Below are 9,207 nucleotides of genomic sequence, written 5' to 3' on the forward strand. Positions count from 1 at the left end.
GCATTAAATATTACCACTGACGAAGAAGTAGTGGAAGAAGATAAAGGCAGTGCACAAGTGGGAGAGTTAAGAGCAGTAGTTTTAGCTGCACAAAATGGAGCAAAGGTTATATATGTAGACTCTTATACTGTACGACCTGGTGCCACACAATGGCTTTGTCAATGGGAAACTTTTAACTGGGAAGTAAATAGAATCCCGGTCTGGAGAAAACAGGATTGGCAGCTATTGCTGGATATAGCGAGAAAAACACCATTTAAAATGGGATGGGTGAAAGCTCATGCTAAGGATAATCAATCAGCCACAAAGTGGAATCAATAAGTAGATGAGTTGACTAAAATTATGAAAATCACCTTAGATCCTGAGTGGTATCAGTTGGAAGAATGGTTACATCAAAACCTAGGTCACACGGGTAAGAAAACACTTTGCTGCACAGAGTAGAGGTTGGCCCATAAACAGAAAAACTTGTGAAACTATTCTCACAGAATGTCCTCAGTGTAGATTAAGGCTGCAAGCAGATCATCCTGCTAAAGCTCCACCTCTGCATATCAATGAGGGAAAACTTTGTGGTCTTCATGGCAGATTGATTATATCAGACCGTTCAAATCCTCTGCAGGATATCAATACATCCTTGAGTGGAAGTGGTCTCCAGGTTGCTTCTGGCAACTCAGCATAGGAAAGCCAGTGGGTGTTGTACTGTGCAAGGACTATTGTCTTCATTCTCACACCTACCTACTCCTGATATTATCCAAAATGATAATGGCTCACATTTCTCATGTAAAAAAGTGCAAGATTGGGCAAAGCAAGAAGGAATTCAGTGGGTATTTCACACCCCTTACTATCCCAAGTTAAATGTGATGATAGAAAGAGCTAATGGCTTGTTGAAAAAGAGCTTCAACCCACACAAGGCCCAATGGGATATTCGACTTCCCAAAGTGCTCCAACAATTAAATAATCGTTATGGGCCTACTGGAAGCCCTGTCAGCAGAGCATTCTTTGTGAAAACTGAGCTTAGTGCTCAACCTAGAGGTAAAAGAGAATGTCCAACAGCATTACAGCCAGGACAGCCTGTGATGGTCAATTTACCATCCATTGGTACTGTGCCTATGACTAACTAAACCTCATGGCCCACTTGCCTGGGAAGCTACTGATAACAGTGGTGCAAAACATAGAATTAGTGCACAATGGATTTTTCCTTCTTTTTAAAATGGGGTAACCTGTTCAGCCTCACCCCACGAAAACAAGTTTCTATTTTCTCTTACAGCAGCACGCAGAATGGCAGATGGAAATGCTGTATTCATGTTACTATTCCAAACGCTGGCAATTCTACTCCTCTCGGCCTGTGCTCAAGGAATCCTAGAGTGGCCATGGTCACAAGCTTGTGTTAAGTATACTGGAAGTATGGGAATTAATTCTAATAAAAACTTAAATCTTTCAACTGTTGTCATGCACGGAAACAAAGTATACTTGCAAAATGAATGGAGCTGGGACAGTACTAACCGACTCCTCCAACTCTCGGGAAGGAGAGGAGAAGAGATAAAGATAGGATGTCAAATGATCAATGGCTCCGCCCATGAAAAGGCAACTCAAATCTCAGTGACCGAAATCGAATCAAAAGGAAAAGGAGGAAAAACCTGTGCCACTGAAAGATTGGACTGTTGGTACAGTTTTACCTTAGCCCAACCTGTTTTTGTAGTTTGTCTCTGGGCTCGCGATAGTGCGGGAATAACATTTAAATTTAAAATAGACATTACTCAGCCTAACACAACAACATCCACCCCAACTGTAACACATTTCCCCAGCATAAGTAGCTCTACAGCTATAAGGAATAAAGGAACTCTATCCCCACAAATTTCTGAAATTGGACCATATGTAATCAAAAATACTAGTCAACAACGAATGTTATTTAATCCATCATGGTCCCTTAAACGAGTAGAACTATTGATGCAAATCAATATATCTGCAGTCAAACCAACATGTTCACCATTCCTAAGAACATCCTATGCAGGATGGTCAGCACGGCTGCATAGACAAACCCTCAGCCCTTCAGTACAGAAAAGGAGAAATGTAACTGGTATCGTAGGGACAGGATTGGGAGTCTTAAATAGCATAGATGCTGAGGTACTTGTAAATAAACTAATCACAACAACAAGTCATTTGCACAAATTAGAACATCCATTGCAGTCTTCTCTTCCGGCACTGGGAACTAACCAATGGCTCTCATCTGATATATTGCCTCAATGGGAGAGAATTAATGAAAGAGATCACCAGCTAATTGTAAATGCACTTGGTGTAGCCCAAAATAATATTTCTCTAGCTCTTAGTTGCATCCAAGCTCAACTCTAGATGCAATCTATAGTAGCCACAATCATAAGAGAAGGTGAAGAGGGCATCTTACCGACTGAAATTAGAAAGGTAATTTGGGATAATGCAAATGAATTTGAAAGGGAATTTCAGTCTTGGTGGTATTTAGTCAACTTTACTTATGATGCCATCAGCAATAAAGCTACAGCTTTTGTCTTAATACGCAATGCTTCAGTATTCACCCTATATCCAATCATTGCACTGGGGTTAAATCACAATGGAACTGTACTCTACCCATTAGACCATAGAGTATGGGCCCTGCGAAATGGAAACAAATGGCAAACTGTTGATATTGATGCATGTACTGTACTGGAACAACAAGGCTTTATTTGTGAAAGTAATACTGTGAAAGCCCAAGACATTTGTCTTGATACACAGCAAAAGATTTGTCATTTCGAAATACACCCTGATGAAGCTCCTGAAACTGTACTTATATATGTAGGAAATCGGTGTATTTGTATGAGAACTCTTTGTGATTTTGTACTTGTAGATAACACTAATGTGAATACAAGCAATCGCTCAAATATTTGTGTTTGTAACTTTACTGAAATTATGGGATGTGACTTTAATTACTCAGCTCCTGTAACTTCTCCTCAATTGTTACAATCTAATTATACATTGAATCAAGATTTATTGCCTGCCCCCATTGGAATGAACCTTACGTTGCTACGTAACTACGTAGCAACATGCTACAACATGACGATTTGCATCAACTGCTGAAACGCATCCAGGACAACAGACAAAGGACTCTAATCACTGTTTATCATGATACAGAAGAAATACACCGTGTTCTGGAAAGAGTGAAAAGGGATGGAGAACACCACTGGTGGGAAACCCTTCTTGGATGGTCACCAACAGCAATGGGATTTTTTAATCTCATGCTTCATCCAATTGTGAATTTACTAGCTTTAGTGTTATTAGGTCTATTATTTATAATCATATTGTATATAAAGGTCTGGTACATGACAAAACAAATATAACCAAAATTCAACCAGCCAAAATGTATAAATTAGTACATAATAGCACTACTTTTTGCTAACTATGTTCACTTGCCATGGACCTGTAAATGCAAAAATTATCAATACACTATTTATGGCACAGAGGCAAGAGGTGACCATACCAGCACTCTGTGATGATAAGTTGAATTGACTATAGTCACGGAGTGGAGTCATTACCAATAAAACCAATTGTCATTACCAATAAAACCTATTCCTATTTCTTTCCCATGAGTGAAGTGCATTGTGTCACTCATCCCCACCACCACTTGTTCCATGACAGAGGTTCATCGGGAGGTAGGGAGATTTTCTTAGAAGAGATGAAAAGAAGAGTTTGTCTTACTGTCACTAACAAAATGATAGATAAGAAGGAAGAAATTATATTAAAATATACATTAATAAAAATGGGCTGAGAATTGGAAGTTCATAAATATGAGAATAACAGATTCTGGGTGCATCTTAGTAGGACTCTAATTTTTTAGAATCTGATACTATAGGACTAGACTTTCTAATCCTTTCAACACTATATTCAAATTCAGTCATCTTTTCTTGCTCAGCTGCTGTTTTGCACTTAGGTCTTCACTGCATTCTCACTGCCCTGCCAGTTAACCATTAAAGATCTTAAACTGATGAACTGTCCTTTCCACCTAGTACTGTTACCAGTTACATGCTACAACTTTAAAGATTTTATTAATTGATTGATTGATTGACCTGGGTGTCTATATATACTCCAGTCACAGGCCTGTTATTCACCATTTTCTTCATTTCCTTTTCTCTACTTTTTTTTTTTTTTTTTTTTTAACTCCCACACACTAACATGTTTACCATGGACCCAGTAGTGGAGGTTTGGTTCACGTCCTTGTGTGATAAGGCCTTGGGAGCCTTATCCTAATAATAATAATATCCTAATATAATAATAATTATATATAATTCTTATATATAAAAATATAAATATATAATATTAAATATAAATATTTATATATATATATAATTTATATATAATAATTATATATAAATATATATAATAATAATAATAATAATATCCTAATAATAGTAATAATATCCTAATTCTGCATTTTATGAGACAGTGAAGGAGGCTTTCTGTCATTTCTCTAGTCCTTGACTGAACTCTACAATGTTGTTCATTCTTGTTTTCTTCATTTGTAAAACAGCTGAAGAGAAAATAGTTTTTCCAAACAAGTTTATTGAAAGAAAAAGAAGGTTAACTGGCATAATGCAGCATCATTGCCCCAGTCTTTAAAAGCTGTGGAAGAATTGGTTGAAAAGGGGGAACTGGCAGAAAAATCTAGGGCCTAACAGAAGTTTAGGCATTACAGAAGCTTGCTTGGGGTGAGACACAGTTGCCACTTCCAGGATGGTTGATACTCATGGACTCAGCTCCTCCACAGTTCCCTAGGCAGCACAATCTGCCCTCCTCGCAGCTGCAAAGGGGAGTAACGGAGGGTGGAGCGGAGTGAAGACGCCGCGGCCCAGCTCCCTGTGCTGGGCTGCTGGTAAGCCGCACACTGGCTACCAATGGGAGATGTATGATAAGACATCCAGTGCTGAGCCAGCAAAGGTGGCAAATCACTCCTTTTGGACGAACTTTACTTGAACTTTGCTCATTGTAATCTTATTATAATGCCAACCCACACCTCCATCCCAAAAGTTATCCACCTCCAAGATACAACCACTCCTCACTGAACACGCTCTCTAGATTTCCTATTGACTATACCTTTAAATGAAAGCAAGACAGGTTTTTTTTTGCCAATCAATAGCAAAAGTAAGTGTGACTACAGTCACTCAAGCTCTACCTAGATGTAAAAAAAAATATATTAAAAGTGAACTAAGGAGGCGAGTGTGAGAGAATTGCTCTAGAAAGGGGAACTTAGTGAAAAGTAGAGCCTAACAGAAGGTATGGCATTACAGAGGTTTGCTTGAGGAGAGAGACAGTTACCACCTCCAAGATGTTTGGTATGTGTGGAATCTAGTTCTCCATGATTCCCTTGGCAACACACAATCTGCCCTCCTATCACACATTAATAAGAGTAAATGAGAGTGGAGCAGAATGGAGACACCATGGCCAAACTTTGTCGGCTTCCCTGCAGAGGGGATAGTGTGACGAGGCCGTGCAGACGATGAGTGAATGGAGGGTGGAGCAGGGTGCAGACACCCGGCCAAACTCTCTTCCAATAGACTTTGCTCAAACTTCTCCTCCTTCTAATCTCATTATAATATCAAAACATAACCCCATCCGAGAAGTTAACTGCTTCCAAGGAATGACCACTCCTTACTAAGCATGCTCTCTAGATTTTCAATTAACTTGTGAGACTTTTTGAAAAACAATGAATAACAAAAGTAAGTATGACTAGAGTCACTCAAGCTCCACCTAAATGTAAAACAAAATATATAAAAGGCGAACTAAGGAGGGATCTGGTGGGAAGGAAAAATGGGATAAGAACTAGGAAGGAAGAATGGGTCGGTAAGAACAGAGGAAGAGGCACTAAGGAAGAAAGAAGAGGAGAGAGGGAAGATTCCATCATAACTTCTGGGATCCGTTGACCGTCTGATCCCCCTTTCCTCCCCTTGGGTTGGGAGGAGGAGACTTGAGGCTTCTTCTGGGGTGAGTGATGATTGTGCATTTGCACATCAGAGCTAGCTAAAAATCCCACTCTGTAGTAGAGAATTTCCTGTACCAAAACCCAAAACCTGCTTTGTAAATCTTGCATTTGAATAAATCATGCTATTCATGAACAAAATTCACTCTTTGGAAGGCGAGCGGACCTACAGCCAACAGTTTGTGAGCCCGATAATGCCAGAGTCGGGACTATAGTTACCACAGTATTAAGAGGTGAGTCCAGCTGCCTCTAGTCCCTCTAACCTCTGATGACCATCTGGAATGCAAGGGGATTCACCTCTTACCAAATTTGCCTCCCTCCCCCTTTTAAAGTGCAGCAATTTCCACCAGCCTTCCAGTGGAAATGAGTGCCCTCACTCTGAAATAACACATGTAAACTTAATATGTATTGCCTAAATTTATCTAAATATTGCATTTTTTTATTAAAAAGGCACATATCTTTGAATCACTACATTAGTGAGTTGATCAACATATTTTATTATGATCAGCCTTCGAAGCCCCAAATTGCAGTTTATTTTCAGTTTTAATTTTAAAGTAATCTATTGAAGATACTAGTATATAAATTAAATGAACAGTCACTTGTTTATCCTGTTACCAGTTTATATGGTGCCATGCATATCAGCTGCTATTAATTCCTTAGTTGGCACTAAGTTTATTTTAGAGAACTCCTTAGATTACTTTCTATACGTTGATGTGTAAGCAACTTTGTTGGACTGTACTTGATAGCACAAGGAGAATAATAGTTTTTTTTTTTTCTCTTCAAAAAGAAATTAATACAATTTAGCACCAGAAGTAGGTTGCAATATTTCCACCTGCTGATCGTTTAAAGACAGGCTAGCAAGTACCTGTGAGTTCTAGTATTTTGGGGTGCACTGTTTGAGTTTCAGATGCAGATCTCATTGCCTGTTTTTTTTAAGTTGGAAGGTAAAATAAAAATAAAAGCAGTGAATATGAATACAGTGTAAAAACTTCATTCTTAATAAATAAACAACAAAGATCTTGACTCAGAGCATTTGAGAAAAAACATATGTTAATAGAAAAAGAAATAAGTTGAATATGAAGAATGAATGATTTCAAGTAAACTGTTTCTTGCAGAAAGAGGGCTACGTGGTTTTCCTTTGGCGCTTACTGAACTATTTTTTCTCTGCGAGGATGGATCCAAATAAGAATTTTCTTAGTCTTTCCAGTGAGAAAGGTCTTCTTTATTGCCTGGGAAGAAGCATGGTCTCCTTATGTAAAGAAGATTCATTTTTTCTCACAAAAATGCTAATTCCTTAGGATGATTTTACTTTAAAGAAATTGATAATCTTTTTCATTGACATTTTAACATCAACAAAAAAGTTTGATTTGTTTTCCGTATTGATACTGCCCTTCAATTAAATATCTATCATACCTACTCCATACCTGAAAGACTGACCCACTGATAAAACCATTCCCTAGATACTTCTATTATCATGAAGCTGCATTAAGGATCCATCCTTTTGATGGATCATCAAAATAACTTGCAAAAGAAGTTGATAAAACTAGGCTTTTCACTTGTTTTCCAAAATATTTATTTCGACTCCTCAGATGACATATCAACCTGCAGTCAGTTGCCTGAATAACAACATATCAACAAAATGTCAGTTTGGAAAATTCAAAATGGCATCTCCTGTAAAACAAATCTGAGAAACATCTGTGCTTAAGAAAAGGAATCATTGCAACCGCAGCATGCATTTTCGTATACCTGCATAACTTTTTTGTGTACATGCATTAAGTATTATGGTTTACAACATGCATTACTGCATAATCTTGTTGAAATGTATTGAAGACTCGACTTCTCATTTAGCTAGAGAATTCCATAAAAGGAATCATAATTTAAATAAACAAACAAAAAAACAGTGAGCTAATTCACAAGAATATAATCAGTTTAACATAAAATTCTACATACATGAATGTGAATTTGAGTAAAACAATTTTATTTTCTTTTACTTGAAATCAAATATCCAAGTAATAGGGAAACTTTACAATGGATGAAAACTGTCAGGATTAGAGTCACAGTTTTTAAGCTGTCATCATTTCTCCAGTGACCCAGATATGTCATGTTCTGAGCTTCTAAACACAGAACTAAAATGTGGAACTTCCAAGAAACAATTTTCTTCAGAGCTTCAAAATGACAATGGCAGTTTGTAGTTTTCAGAAGTGTCCATCATGACAAAAATAGATACCTAGTAAAGCATATACTTTAAAAATGGAAATATAAAAACTACAAGAAAGAAAACATTGAATTAAATTTTCCTTTTGTTAAAGGAGAGTTGCCATTTTAGTAAGTCAAACTGTTTTTTGCTGTTTGGTAAAAAAAAAAAAAATGGAGAATTAGCTGGCAAAGCTTAATCAGTGCTCTTTGGGCTCTGCTTCTGCACATTGCCCACATTTCTTCTAGTGAATTAAAACTTCATCGCCTGTGGAGAGCAGCCTGATAAGCCTTTGTATCCAGCATAATTGCCCTCAAAATGCTGCTGAGTTGAGGGACATGAATTTAGAATACTGAATTTCAACAGTTTTATCCTGATTTTTGTGGCTAAGAACTTGAATATGGATGGTCAAAAAAAAAAAAAAAAAAAGATAGGTACAAGCTAGGTAGAGAGACTGAAAGGGAAACAGCTTCTCAGTATGATAAATATCTTCATCAACTACATGAGTATTCAACACCTAAAATTGTTCAAGTGCCCGAAAGTTCCCAGATCTGACTGTGTTCAAAGGATTATACCAATATTATAATCAGCTAGGTTTGACATTGTCAATACGTTGACATTGTATCTCATTTGTACAGACATTTCTACATCAACACCTTGTTCCTTACCCGTATAATAAAATACCTCTACACATGCTTCGTACTGTCTTTCTGCTTGTAACACGTATCCATTCTTACAGAGGAAAGCTGAGTTGTGGAAGTCTGAGGTCAAAAAGCAAGCAAAAAGAACTTTTAAAAAGAAATATTAAGGTACTTAAGAAACCCCCAAACTTACCTCAGAAATGCTTCTGATTAGCAATGGATGAAATGCCATGTGAAATGCTATGTGTGTGTCAACTCAAGTGTTCCTGCAAGAGAAGACTGCATCATATTCCTTTCTCTTTCTTCTTCCTCCTCAGTGTATGCTCTCACAGTAATGTAGAACCTCTATCTAAATATACGAATATCAATGACTCTGAATAATAATGATTCTGAATATA

General features: G+C 37.4%; 1 pseudogene; it reads left to right on the top strand.

The window, feature by feature from the left end:
- Nucleotides 1-1,272: 1,272 nt before the first annotated feature.
- LOC148593550 (uncharacterized) lies at nucleotides 1,273-3,341 on the top strand (annotated as a pseudogene).
- Nucleotides 3,342-9,207: the final 5,866 nt, after the last annotated feature.

Source organism: Tinamus guttatus, unplaced genomic scaffold (genome assembly GCF_059628265.1).
Source record: "Tinamus guttatus ecotype Peru unplaced genomic scaffold, ASM5962826v1 Tinamus_guttatus_pri_ptg000383l, whole genome shotgun sequence".
Lineage (NCBI taxonomy): Eukaryota > Metazoa > Chordata > Aves > Tinamiformes > Tinamidae > Tinamus > Tinamus guttatus.